Source organism: Hyla sarda, chromosome 10 (genome assembly GCF_029499605.1).
Source record: "Hyla sarda isolate aHylSar1 chromosome 10, aHylSar1.hap1, whole genome shotgun sequence".
NCBI classification, from domain to species: Eukaryota; Metazoa; Chordata; class Amphibia; order Anura; family Hylidae; genus Hyla; species Hyla sarda.
In genome coordinates this window covers 88,308,798-88,322,898 of record NC_079198.1, presented here as the reverse complement: position 1 = coordinate 88,322,898, position 14,101 = coordinate 88,308,798, and the positions used below count along the sequence as shown (strand labels likewise).

At 41.2% G+C, this 14,101-nt stretch overlaps 1 protein-coding gene and 1 long non-coding RNA gene across 2 annotated transcripts in view; one reads left to right on the top strand and one right to left on the bottom strand.

Annotated features, from left to right (window-relative positions):
* Window positions 1-14,101, bottom strand: part of DRD2 (dopamine receptor D2) — a 531,813-nt gene that overhangs the window by 163,691 nt on the left and 354,021 nt on the right. The gene's annotated exons all lie outside the window — the stretch shown is intronic.
* Window positions 9,527-14,101, top strand: part of LOC130293530 (uncharacterized) — a 161,342-nt gene continuing 156,767 nt past the window's right edge. The window contains exon 1 of the long non-coding RNA XR_008848239.1: window positions 9,527-9,609. This is a non-coding gene — a long non-coding RNA (uncharacterized LOC130293530). The remainder of the gene's footprint in view (window positions 9,610-14,101) is intronic.

Genomic DNA, 14,101 nt, shown 5'->3' with positions numbered 1-14,101 from the left:
GTGCTCGATCCGGGTCTACCGGGTCTGATTACTGGCAATCACGGGGACGGAGCATAGTAATGTCACGGCTCCGCCCTGTGTGACATCACGCTCCGCCCCCTCAATGTAAGGAGGGAGCGTGACAGCTGTTACGCCCCCTCCCATAGGCTTGCATTGAAGGGGCAGAGCGTGACGTCACTATGCTCCATCCCCGTGATCGCCAGTAATCAGACCCGGCAGACCCAGAGCACGAGCACGCTCCTAAGCTGATTCTACCGGGGTGTGGGGTGGAAGATCACAGGGTTCCCCATCGGCGGGACTCCCGCGATCAGGCATCTTATCCCCTATCCTTTGGATAGGGGATAAGATGTCTTAGCGCCGGAGTACCCCTTTAATCTCAGTAGTGTGACGCTAAAGGTAAAACACATTGGCCCAGATTTACTTATGAACACTAATTTGTATCAGACTGTTTCATAAATTCTTAGACTGTCTAGGCTAAGTATAGACCAGCTATTTTTGGTTTAAAATGCACAGAAAAGAGTTTAACCCCTTAAGGACAGAGGATTTTTCAGTTTTTGCATTTTTGTTTTTTCCTCATCAACTTCTAAAAATACTAACACCTTCAATTTTGCACCTAAAAATCCATATGATGGCTTATTGTTTGCATCACCAATTCTACTTTGTAATGACATCAGTCATTTTACCCCAAAATCTACGGTGGAACGGAAAAACAAATCATTGTGCGACAAAATGGAAGAAAAAACGCGATTTTGTAATTTTTGGGGGCTTCTGTTTCTACGTAGTAAATTTTTCGGTAAAAATGACACATTATCTTTATTCTGTATGTCCCTACTGTTAAAATGATACCCTACTTATATAGGTTTGATTTTGTATTACTTCTGAAAAAAATTCTAATTACATGCAGAAAAATGCATACATTTAAAATTGTGCAATTCTGACCGCTATAACTTTTTTATTTCTCCATGTACGGGGCCGTACGGGCTCATATTTTGCGCCATGATCTGAAGTTTTTATCGGTACCAATTTTGCATTGATCTGACTTTTTGATTGCTTTTTATTCATTTTTTTATGGTAAAAAATGTGACCAAAAATACTCTATTTTGGACTTTGGAATTTTTTTGCGCGTACGCCATTGACCGTGCAGTTTAATTAACAATTTATTTTTATAGTTCGGACATTTCCGCACACGGCAATACCACATATGTTTATTTTTATTTTTATTTACACAGTTTATTTTTTTTATTGAGAAAAGGGGGGTGAGTCAAACGTTTATTAGGGATGGGGTTAAATGATCTTTATTAACTTTTTTTTCACTTTTTTTTGCAAGGTTATAGCCCCCATAGGAGACTATAACATGCAGTACATTGATTCAATACACTGATCACTGCCATTGCATTCAATGGCAGGAATCAATGTTATCGGTGGTTGATTGCTCAAGCCTGGATTGGCGATTGGACATGCAGGAGGCAGGTAAGGGACCCTTCTGCTACATCCTAGCTGATCGGGATATCGCAATTTTACTGAGCTGCCGGGAAGCTTTTACTTTGACTTTAGACGCGGCGATCAACTTTGATCACCGCGTCTAAAGAGTTAATGCCGGACATGAGCCCGATCGGCGATGTCCGGCATTAGCCACGGGTCCTGGTTGTTTATAGCAACCGGGACCCACCGGGTATGATGTGGTGCTCACCTGCTGAGAGCGCATCATACCTCAGGAGATGCTTATGGATGTTCATAAATGTCCATATGCGTTAAAGGGTTAAAATCCACAACAAATGTGGCTTGAGTCACATAAGTCATTTTTGAGTGCAAATAACATCTGAATTCTGGTGCCTCTATAATAGTAAGTGTGCCCCAATGTTTCATGGGTTATCTTTGTCAGATATATGTTGTGTAGTGATTAGTGTTGAGCGGCATAGGCCATATTCGAATTCACGAATATTCGCGAATATATGGACGAATATTCGTCATATATTCGCGAATATTCGCATATCCGTTATATTCTCGTTTTATTTTCGCATATGCGAACATTCGCGTATGCGAAAAGCAACATATGTGAAAATTCGCATATGCGAAAATTAGCATATGCTAATTTTCGCATATGCGAATTCTCGCACGCCAGTCTCACACAGTAGTATTACAGCCTTCTTTACACCACACAAGCTGGAAGCAGAGAGGGATGATCACTGTGATGTGTACTGTGAAGAAAAAAAAAAATAAAGCGAATATTCGTAATTACGAATATATAGCGCTATATTTGCGAAATTCGCGAATTCGCGAATATGCGATATTCGCAAATAATATTCGAATTGCGAATATTCGCGAGCAACACTAGTAGTGATGCCCCGCATAGTTCGCTGGCAAATAATTCCCGGCGAACATAGCTTGTTCTCGTTCGCAGCGGCGGGCGAACATATGCGATGTTCGGTCCGCCCCCTATTCGTCATCATTGAGTAAACTTTGACCCTGTACCTCACAGTCAGCAGACACATTCCAGCCAATCAGCAGCAGACCCTCCCTCCCAGACCCTCCCACCTCCTGAGCAGCAACCATTTTAGATTCATTCGGAAGCTGCATTCTTAATGAGAGGAGGGACAGTGTAGCTGCTGCTTATTTAATAGGGAAATCCATAGCTAGGCTAGTGTATTCAGTTTCCACTAAGTCTCATCTGATCTCTGCTGTAAGGATAGCACCCCTTTTTAGGGCTAGAACATCAGTCTACTTTTTTTTCCCTGTGCAATCTAATTGCAGTTGCCTGCCTGCCAGCGTGTGTGTCAGGCTCACAGCATATACTGTGCCCACTTGCCCAGTGCCACCACTCATATCTGGTCTCACAATAGCTTGCAATAAAAAAAGAATATATATTTTTTTTGACTGTAATATAATAGCAGTCAGTTTCCTTCACACGTGTGCGTTTCAGGGCCTGCCAGGGCACAGTCTCACACCAGTGAAACTCATATCTGGTGTAACAGTAGTGTACACTTAAAAAGAAAAAAACACTTTTTTGACTGTGAAATAATAGCAGTCAGTTTCCTTCACATGTGTGTGTTTCAGGGCCTGCCAGGGCACAGTGTCACACCAGTGCAACTCATGTCTGGTGTAACAGCAGTGTACATTCATGGTTACCCTGTCCTGTGCTTTGGATTTTATGCAATAAAGGGATCTTCTGCATTTTCCACGCTGGCTACTTTCTCTTCTTCATATCTGTTAATGTTGCCGCACACCTGCCGCACTGTGGATGGGACTGTGATCGGGTGAGCTGATCTTCACATGTCTCCAGTAGTGTACATTAAAAAAAAAAATAGAAATTTGACTGTGAAATAATAGCAGTCAGTTTTCTTCACACGTGTGCGTTTCAAGGCCTGCCAGGGCACAGTGTCACACCAGTGCAACATTGTTGTGCTTTTTTTTTTAAAGGGGTTATCCAGGAAAAAACTATATATATATATATATATATATATATATATATATATATATATATATATATATATATATATATCAACTGGCTCCAAAAAGTTAAACAGATTTGTAAATTACTTCTACTAAAAAATCTTAATCCTTTCAGTACTTATGAGCTTCTGAGGTTCAGGTTGTCTTTTTCTGTCTAAGTGCTCTCTGATGACACTTGTCTCGGGAACTGCCCAGTTTAGAAGAGCTTTGGAGATTTGCTTCCAAACTGGGCTCCCCAAAACATGTGTCATCAGAGAGCACTTAGACAGAAAAGAACAACATTGACTTCAGAAGCTCATAAGTACTGAAGATTAAGTACTAAGATTTTTTAATAAAAGTCATTTACAAATCTGTTTAACTTTCTGGAGCCAGTTGATATAGATAAAAAAAAGTTTTTTCCTGGACAACCCCTTTAAATTGAACATAAAAAGTAGTGTACAGCCTTATTATTTTTATTATTATTATTATTATGATCACAAAATATTTTTATTAATTATTTTGACAAACTATTTATTTAGTCAAATTACTTATTTTATTTTATTGGGTTATTGATATTTTAGCTGGGGTATTTAATTATTTTATAACTAATAATAATAATAATAATAATAATAATAATTTTATTTATATAGCGCCGACAGATTCCACAGCACTTTACCATATTGACCTATTGTTTTAATTGCTTTAATAGATATATTAAAATAAATGTTAAATTATTCTAATCTATTCTCTATAGCTTTTATTGTAATCAACTAATCTACCTTCAGACAATTGGCAGCAAGTGGTGATAGTGTCCTAGGAGAGCTGAAATCGATAACTATGCTTAACACTCAACTAATAATGCTTATAAGGGTCATTTCAATGGGGGCACTCTGAAGTTATCACTCTTTACAAGAGCCATTTATCTTCCACTGTATATTAGAACACTCTCTTGACTTTGATGACCCTTTCTTCAAGAGCACCCTGGATGTCATTATATTTGTATATTCATTTTGCTTTGTGTAAAAACACTATTTATTTGTATTATATGATAGTGATATCTTGTGTATTGTACGATGACATTATTTACAAGTACAGTATGGCTGCATTACATATATACACTGTATTTTCAAATTATTAATGTCTACAGCAAGGCAGTGCAGTCAATATATGCTATATGGTTGGTGACAATTACATTTTTCCTTTACAATGAGGAAATTGTGCCTTCCAAATCTTATTGTATGTGAGAGATGAGCCCTTCAAGAAAGGATAGGGTGTCATTTTTTTAACCTTTTTATGATCAATGAACTCATTCCCTTGTTTACAGGACCTGTGGGGAGGGGAAGCCTGTTAAAGGGGTACTCCATTGCTAGACATCTTATCCCCTATCCAAAGCATAGGGGATAAGATGTCTGACTGTGGGGGTCCAGCCGCTAGGACCCCATGCAATCTCCGTGCAGACACCTGCCGTTCTGAACATTATGTTCAGAGGGCTGGGTTTGGGAGGCCCTGGTCATGGTGTCACACCACGCCCCCTAGCAATGTCACACCATGCCTCCTCTATTCATGTCTATGGGAGGGGGCGTAAGGGCTGTTATGCCCCTTCCAATAGACATACTTGGAGGGGGCGTGGCATGACATCACGGGACTCTTGGGACCTCACAATCTTCAGAACTGGTGGTAAGTAAGTAAGTAAGAGCTACTGGAGATTGCCAGGTGCTGTACTCAGCTATACCCCCATATGGAAAATCATTGAAGATCCCAGGGTTCAGGCCCTATATGATCAGACATTTATTACCTAACCTCTGGATAGGGGATAAGTTACATAGTTACATAGTTACATAGTTAGTATGGTTGAAAAAAGACATACGTCCATCAAGTCCAACCAGGGGATTGAAGGGAAGGATGTAAGGGGATAAGGGAAAGGGATGTAGTTTTATAATTCTGCATAAGCTTTAATGTTATTTTGTTCCAGGAATGTATCTAACCCTGTTTTAAAGCTGTTAATTGTTCCTGCTGTGACCAGTTCCTGAGGTAGACCGTTCCATAAATTCACAGTCCTCAAGGTAAAGAATGCGTGCCGCCCCTTTAGACTAAACCTTTTCTTCTCCAGACGGAGGGAGTGCCCCCTCGTCCTTTGGGGGGGTTTAACCTGGAACAGTTTTTCTCCATATTTTTTGTATAGGCCATTAATATACTTATATACGTTTATCATATCCCCCCTTAAACGTCTCTTCTCAAGACTAAACAATTGTAACTCCTTTAACAATGTGCTATAGTGTTATAGGCTGAAATACCCCTCTAACTTCTTATCACATATTAAATGCAAAATGTAGCCAAACTAGTCTGTGCCCCCTTGTCGATCTGTTCTCAGAAACTATAATAACTAAGAAAGTATAATCAAAGGAAGATTAGAAGTTAAAGAAAAACATTTATTGGTGATTTTTTTGAGAGATTTAGAATTAACTATATAGGTTTTTTGCATTGATGTGTATCATCTGATGACTATGACATAGACTATTTCATATGTTACACTAATATAATCCTCTTAAATCTTTAAAGGACAATTTTAAGCTTTTCAAATCCAGAAAATCCTTGATACAGGCACACTTTACAACGCACAAAAAAGAGATGCAATGAAGATCATAGTAGACTCCTCTCTTTTTTTCCACAAAAGCACATCAAAATGTTAGAGACGGAACCTGTCATTTTCTCTATTGCTAACCTTAGGCAAATTATAAAAATATTATTAGTATTCTTCAAATAAAAGTCATAAATTGAAGTTTTACATTGCGTTCCGTTTTCTGTTATGTACAAAAATGCCAGCAAGTTCTTCTTTGATGAAAAGTCGTGGGAAATATTCATTATGTTAAATCAATTGGAAATATCTTATTATGTTGGGGATTAAGAAAATATTAAAATGAAGGAAATGAGAAGGTGCCACAGGCTCTTGTCATTCCTGGAGTGTCAGGCTATCTACAGTCCTTGAAGAGAATAATCTAACTGTTTTTGTGCAGAAAGCCGTCTTGAACAATTATTATTTGCATAGGAGATTAGCTGCATGACCTATACTGTAAAGGGGAAAAATGAAAGACAAGGAAAGCAGAACTTGAAAAGTTTTAGATGCTCCGGCAATGCTTCTTTAGATTGTTATTTATGTGTTTACTTTATAGCAGCCGGACCCCACTGCAGAGCACAAGAGTCTATCTGTATGTAATTTGTTTTTTAAGGATTATGCTAAAGATAAAATGCCTGCATGAGGCCATGTTACTGATGGCATTTAGGAAGCGCCGCTCAAACCCAGTGGAAGAAGTCACTTGCGGAAGTTTTCGGAATTAAACTCAGGGGTGTTTCCTACTTTACAGGATATACACAGACACACTGTCATTCAGTGGCGGATCCAGGGGGGGGGGGGGGCAACGAGGCCGAGATTGCTGCCCCAATTACTGAGGAGCAAGAGCTGTCCCCGGCTCCACTGTCCCCTCACCTTTCACACGCTGCTCCAGCTCCTGCGGCCCCTTTAAGATAGGGAGCTGACGCTGCAAACTTAGTCCCTGCTCGTCCGACCCCTCCCCCGGCTGCTCACCTCAGAGCTGAAGAGAAGACACTGCCTGCCAGCTGTACAGCCTCTGCGGCCTGTATCCTCCATACCAGCGGAGCTCCGTCCAGTCTGACAGTCTCTGATCTGCAGGGCGGCCATCAGAGGTGAGGAGCTCTGTAGTGAAGTCCCAGTGGTCAGGCATGTCAGTCACTACCTGTATACCAGTGACTGCTATGCCCTCTCTGGCCTACTACATATAGTATATGCAGTATGGGCCAGTCATTGATATACAGTGATGTGTTTCTCAAACAGGGTGCCTCCAGCTGTTGCAAAACTACAACTACCAGCATGCCCAGACAGCCAACCAGAGTTGTAGTTTTGCAACAGATGGAGGCACCCTAGTGGGAAACACTGTGGGGCTATATACCTCAGCTGTGCTGTACCACTGCCCTGGCTGCTATAAATATATGCATGTATATAGTAGTCAAGGCTACAATTAATGTATATAGCCCCTCAGTGTTATGTCACTATATACCAATGTCTGTACTGTGTTCTCTGCCCTGCCTGGCCCATATTACGTATATAATATATATAGTATGGGCCAGTTCAGAGGACACAAAGCACGTATATAGGGACATAATACTGCAGGACTATATACATCATCTTATCTGTGCTGTACCCACTGCCCTGGCAGCTATATTTATGCACATAAACATATATATATATATATATATATATATATATATATATATATATATATATATATATATATATATATATATATATATAGTAGCCAGGGCAGTGGGTATAGCACAGCTGATGTATATAGTCCCGCAATATTATGTCCCTTTTCTCACTGGCCTATACCGGCCTATACATGGGGACCAAAAAAGTATAAAAAAATAAATAAAAATACATTAAAAAAAGTAATAAATGTGATTTACCCCTTGCCTAATAAAAATTTGAATTGCCCTTTGTTCTCATTTTTTAAATGAAATAATGTAAGGAAACCCCTATACATAAACCCTTAACATATGTGGTAGCACCACATGCACAAATGTGTGAACTAATAAAATATAATAGTTAAGTTGCACACTGAAAGGTGAAAGCATGAAAAAATATCAAAGTCCAGAAGTGCGTATTTTTGGTCACTTCAATAACCAAGAAAAAAATAAAATCTAAATAAAAATGGTCCTGACAAAAACTTCAGATCACATCACAAAAAATAAGCCCTCATATAGTCCTGTATGCAGAAAAATAAAAGGGTTATAGGGGTGAGAAGAGGACACTTTAAAGCATACTCATTTAATGCCCCCCTGTCATGTGCCACTCACTTATAATGCCCCCCCTGTCTTGTGCCCCTTACTTAAAATGCCCCCTGAAGGTGCAGGACAGGGGGCATTATAACATTACAGGGGCATTATATGTGAGGGGAACATTACAGGGGCATTATATGTGAGGGGCACAGCACAGGGGACATTATATGGTAGGGGCACAGGACAGATGGCATTATTATTATGAGGGAGAACAGGGTGGGTCATAGTTATATGTGGGGGCACAGGATGGGGCATTATTACTATATATGAGGGGCAGAGAGTATAAGGAATTTCTGGGGTAGTATGGTTTTCATTAGCCACAATACATCACAGTATTGTATTCAGAGGGATATTTAGCGCGTACAGTGTGTTGTAGTAAAATTCAGAGGTTACAATGTGTGGCAGTATTATATTCAGGGGGTACAGTGTGAGGCAGTATTATATTCAGGGGGTACAGTGTGTGGCAGCATTATATTCAGGGGTACAGTGTGTTTTAGTAATATATTCAGAGGTTACAGTGTGTGGCAGTATTATATTCAGGGGGTACAGTGTGAGGTAGTATTATATTCAGGGGTACAGTGTGTGGCAGTATTATATTCAGGGGTACAGTGTGTGGCAGTATTATATTTAGTGGGTACAGTGTGTGGCAGTAATATATTCAGGGTACAGTGTGTGGCAGTATTATATTTAGTAGGTACAGTGTGTGGCAGTAATATATTCAGGGGTACTGTGTGTGGCAGTATTATATTCAGTGGGTACAGTGTGTGGCAGTAATATATTCAGGGGTACAGTGTGTGGCAGTATTATATTCAGTGGGTACAGTGTGTGGCAGTAATATATTCAGGGGTACAGTGTGTGGCAGTATTATATTTAGTGGGTACAGTGTGTGGCAGTAATATATTCAGGGGTACTGTGTGTGGCAGTATTATATTCAGTGGGTACAGTGTGTGGCAGTAATATATTCAGGGGTACAGTGTGTGGCAGTATTATATTCAGGGGTACAGTGTGTGGCAGTATTATATTCAGGGGTACAGTGTGTGGCAGTATTATATTCAGGGGTACAGTGTGTGGCAGTATTATATTCAGGGGTACAGTGTGTGGCAGTATTATATTCAGGGGTACAGTGTGTGGCAGTATTATATTCAGTGGGTACAGTGTGTCAGAATTATATTCAGAGGGTGTGTGCCAGTATTATATTCAAAGGATACAGTGTTTGGAAGGTTTCTAATAATACTTTTTTCATATAGAGGTTCAGAATGCGCTGATATAGTGAGGAGACGTCTGGGCGTCAAGTTCTGCAGTGAGAACATTTAGCTGGACCTGGCGGTATGTACCATCTGAATTAGATAAGGAAAGACTATAGAGAAAACGTCACCTGTAGTCACTGATATCATTGTGTATTGTGCTGACTGTCCCATCACTGGTAAGTTTTGCAGTAATGATGGGTGAAACAACAACTCCCAGCATCCCCTCACCACTACTTAGGTCATACTGGGAGTTGTAGTTTTAAATGGTAAAAACTTCTTTAGCACTTTCCCATTCTGCGGTAATTGGTATATTTGATTATTATACTGGATACATTTAATAATATTGTAAGTTCCTTAAGCAACACCTTATTTTCTGTCCGCCAACACAAAATTCTCTAATACTGCCCCTCCCGAGACTAGGCTCTGGATCCGCCCCTGCTGTCATTACATGTTGTCATCATCCCAGCAACTGCTCCCAGCAACATAGAAACTTAACCCCTTAAGGACCGACCCATTTTTTACCTCTTTTTTTTTAATTTGACATGTATCTCTTTAAATGGTAATAACTTTAGAATGCTTTTTCTGAGCAGAGCGATTCTGAGATTTTTTCGTGACATATTGTACTTTATATAACTGGTGCATTTCTGTTGACACATGAAGCATTTTTTGTGAAAAACTTCAAAACATTGTGAAATTTTTTTTTATGGTGTACACTGTGTGGTAAAAGTGATGTTATATTTATTCTGTGGGTCAGCACGATTATGGCGATACCCATTTTATATAGCTTTCTATGTGCTTAATTTTTTGCAGGATGAGCTGTACTTTTTATTGGTATCATTTTTGTGCTACGTGCTACGTTTTGATCTTTTTTATTCCGCTATTTGTACCAAAATTGGCAAATTTTCCGCTTTTTCTTGTTTTTTTTCACCGTGCGGGATAATTTACATTATACCATATCAATACCAATTATGTATATGATTTGTGTTTTTGATCTTTTATGATGATAATACAGGGCTTTTATTGGGAAAGGGGCATTTTTTTTTTTTACACAATAGTCACGTTGCCTTGACAACGACGCAGAGGTACGTTCATTGCCAACGTACTTCTGCGTCATTGTCAAGGCAACGCCTCTATTCCGGGCCAGAAGCGCGGAGAAGAGGCTCCCCCGGTGAAGATGGCAGCCCGGAACCACTATCCCACCGGACGACCTCCTCTCTGGACAGTCCTGCAGCACCGGACCAGCGCCGAGCGGAGGTGAGTACTGTACAGAACTAAAGGGGGGTGAGAGGGGGCTGGATGATGTCGAAGGCCGCAGTGGTCTTCAACCTGCGGACCTCCGGAGGTTTCAAAACTGCAACTCCCAGCAAGCCCGGACAGCTGATGGCTGCCCGGGCTTGCTGGGAGTTTTAGTTTTGAAACCTCTGGAGGTCCGCAGGTTGAAGACCACTGCGGGTGGATGATGAGAAGAGGATGATGAAGGGGGGGGGGTGTGGGATGATGACAAGAGGATGATGAAGGGGGGGTGTGGGATGATGAAGGGGGGGTGGGGATGATTACAAGGGGATGATGAAGGGGGGGTGGGATGATTACAAGGGGATGATGAAGGGGGTGTGTGGGATGATTACAAGGGGATGATGAAGGGGGGTGGGGATGATGACAAGGAGGTGATGAAGGGGGGTGGGGATGATGACAAGGGGATGATGAAGGGGGGATGTGTGGGATGATGACAGGTGATGATGATGAGGGTCTGGATGATGACAGGCGGTGATGATGATGAGGATGTTAATGACGGGGGTCTGGATGATGACAGGGGGGATGATGTATTTCCCACCCTAGGCTTATACTCGAGTCAATAACTTTTCCTGGGATTTTGGGTTGAAATTAGGGGTCTCGGCTTATACTCGGGTCGGCTTATACTCGAGTATATACGGTAGGTATGTGGCACAATAATTAGTTCCTATTTCTCTAGTTTGTTCCTTATATAGGTAGGTAGAAAGATATCCAGGTAGGTAAGTTGTTAGCCAGGTAGAGAGGTTGTTGGCCAGGCAGGTAGCTAGGTAGCTCCTTAGCTAGGTAGGTAGTCAGGTAGATAGATAGATAGCCAGGCAGGTTGGTTGTTAGCCAGGTAGGTAGGTAGCTTGGTAGGTATACATACAAATTGGTAGCCAGGTAGGTAGCAAGGTAGGTAGGTTATAAGGTAGTCAGATAGGTAGACAACCAGGTAGGTAGCTAGGTTGATAGGTAATCAGCCAGGTAGGCATGTAGCTTGGTAGGTCACCAGGTAGGTAGCTATGTAGGTTGTTCAGTAGCTGGGTATGTAGTTAGGTAGCTAGCTTAATAGAGGGCAAAACCAAAACCGTAATTGATTTGGCCTGCCCATCTAAGAAATGTAGTACTAGTTTGGGCAGCTGCAGAGCCATAGGCTGTGTCAGGGTATGTGATTAGTTGCAGTTAGTAACTAACTACAACTTCCAGCATGCACTGATACAGCCTATGGCTCTGCAGCTGCCCAAATCAAAATTATAACTCCCATCATGTTGCACTATATAGTAGTATAGTAGAAGTTATAGTGCAACATGCTGGGAGTTTTAGTTTTGGCTTTGGACACCTGCAGAGCCATAGGCTGTATCAGGGCATGCTGGGAGTTACAGTTTGTTACTTCCTAGAACTCTCAGTATGCTCTGATACAGTCTATGGCTCTGTAGCTGACCCCAAACTACAACTCACTGCATTTTGCACTATATAGTAGTATAGGACAGGTTATAGTGCAACATTAGTTAATAACTGCAACTCCCAGCATGCTCTGATACCGCCTGTGGCTCTGCAGCTGACCCAAACAAAAACTACAACTCCCAGCATGTTGCAGTATATAGTAGTATAGTAGTGTTGAGCGGCATAGGCCATATTCGAATTCGCGAATATTCGCGAATATATGGACGAATATTCGTCTTATATTCGCGAATATTCGCATATTCGCTATATTCTCGTGTTATTTTCGCATATGCGAATATTCGCGTATGCGAAAATTAACATATGTGGATATTAGCATATGCAAGATTAACATACGTGAAACTTCGCATATGCGAAAATTAGCATATGCGAATTTTCGTATATGCGAATTTTAGCACACCAGTCTCACACAGTAGTATTACAGCCTTCTTTACACCACACAAGCTGGAAGCAGAGAGGGGTGATCACTGTGATGTGTACTGTGAAGAAAAAAAAAAAAAAAATAACGAATATTCGTAATTACGAATATATAGCGCTATATTCGCGAAATTCGCGAATTCGCGAATATGCGATATTCGCGAATAATATTCGAATTGCGAATATTCGCGAGCAACACTATAGTATAGTACAGGTTATACTGGAAGTTGTAGTTCTGGTTTAGGACGGCTGCAGAGCCATAGGCTGTATCAAGGCATGCTGGGAGTTGTAGTAAGTAACTGCAGCTCCCAGCATGCCCTTATACAGCCTATGGCTCTGCAGATGACTCAAAACTACAACTCCCAGCATGCTCTGATACAGCCTATGGCTTTGCAGCTGCCCCAAACCAAAACTACAATTCTTAGCATGTTGCACTGTTTAGTAGTATAGTATAAAGTTAAAGTGCAACATGCTGGGAGTTTTAGTTTTGGTTCGGGACAGCTGCAGGGCCATAGGCTGTGTCAGGGCATGCTGGGAGTTGTAGTAAGTAACTGCAACTCCCAGCATGCCCTGATACAGCCTAAGGCTCTGCAGATGACCCAAAACTACAACTCCCAGCATGTCACACTATATAGTAGATTATGATAGGTTATTGTGCAGCATGCTGTGCGCTGTAGTTGTGGGCCATCTTCAGAGCCATAGTTTTATCAGGGCGTGTTGGCAGTTGTTGTTAGTTGCTTCCTACAACTTCCAGCATGCCCTGATACAGTCTATGGCTCTATAGCTTACCCCAAGTTACAACTCCCATCATGTTTTTACTATTACTTAACTAACCTTAGCATGGTGTCCAGCGATGCTAGAAACTCCATATGAGTACCCACAGGTCACGCCCCTTTCACGTAACCACCCCTTTCTCAAGCAACACCCCAATCGTTCAGCCTCTTTATTTTTTTTTTTCTTCTGGCCCAGATGGGCCAATTTTCATAAAGGGGCTGCAGCTCCATCATTCCCTATGTTAATCCTGCCCTGCGTGTAGGCCCAGATTTTCAAATTACAATAATAATAATGCGAATACTGACTGAGAGCATGTGGTGAGTGAGCTTTGCCATCTGTTCACACTGTTGTGGTGCTGTGCGGCAGCCGTGGCACCGTGTTTGTTGGGTGGTGCAGCCCAGAGCTGGGGGCTAGGTCATGCAGCATTAATGCTGCTCTACCACTGGGCCATTGCCTCTATAAGCACTGGTGTTGCAGCGGTGGTGGTCACTGTTCAGTGCCAAGCCATTTTATATTAGGGACATTAGGTATCCACTACATACAGGTGGCCGTGTAGTTGCTTGCATCTTATGATAATAATCAATTATTAGTTTGAGATATGTGTGTATATATATATATATATATATATATATATATATATATATATATGA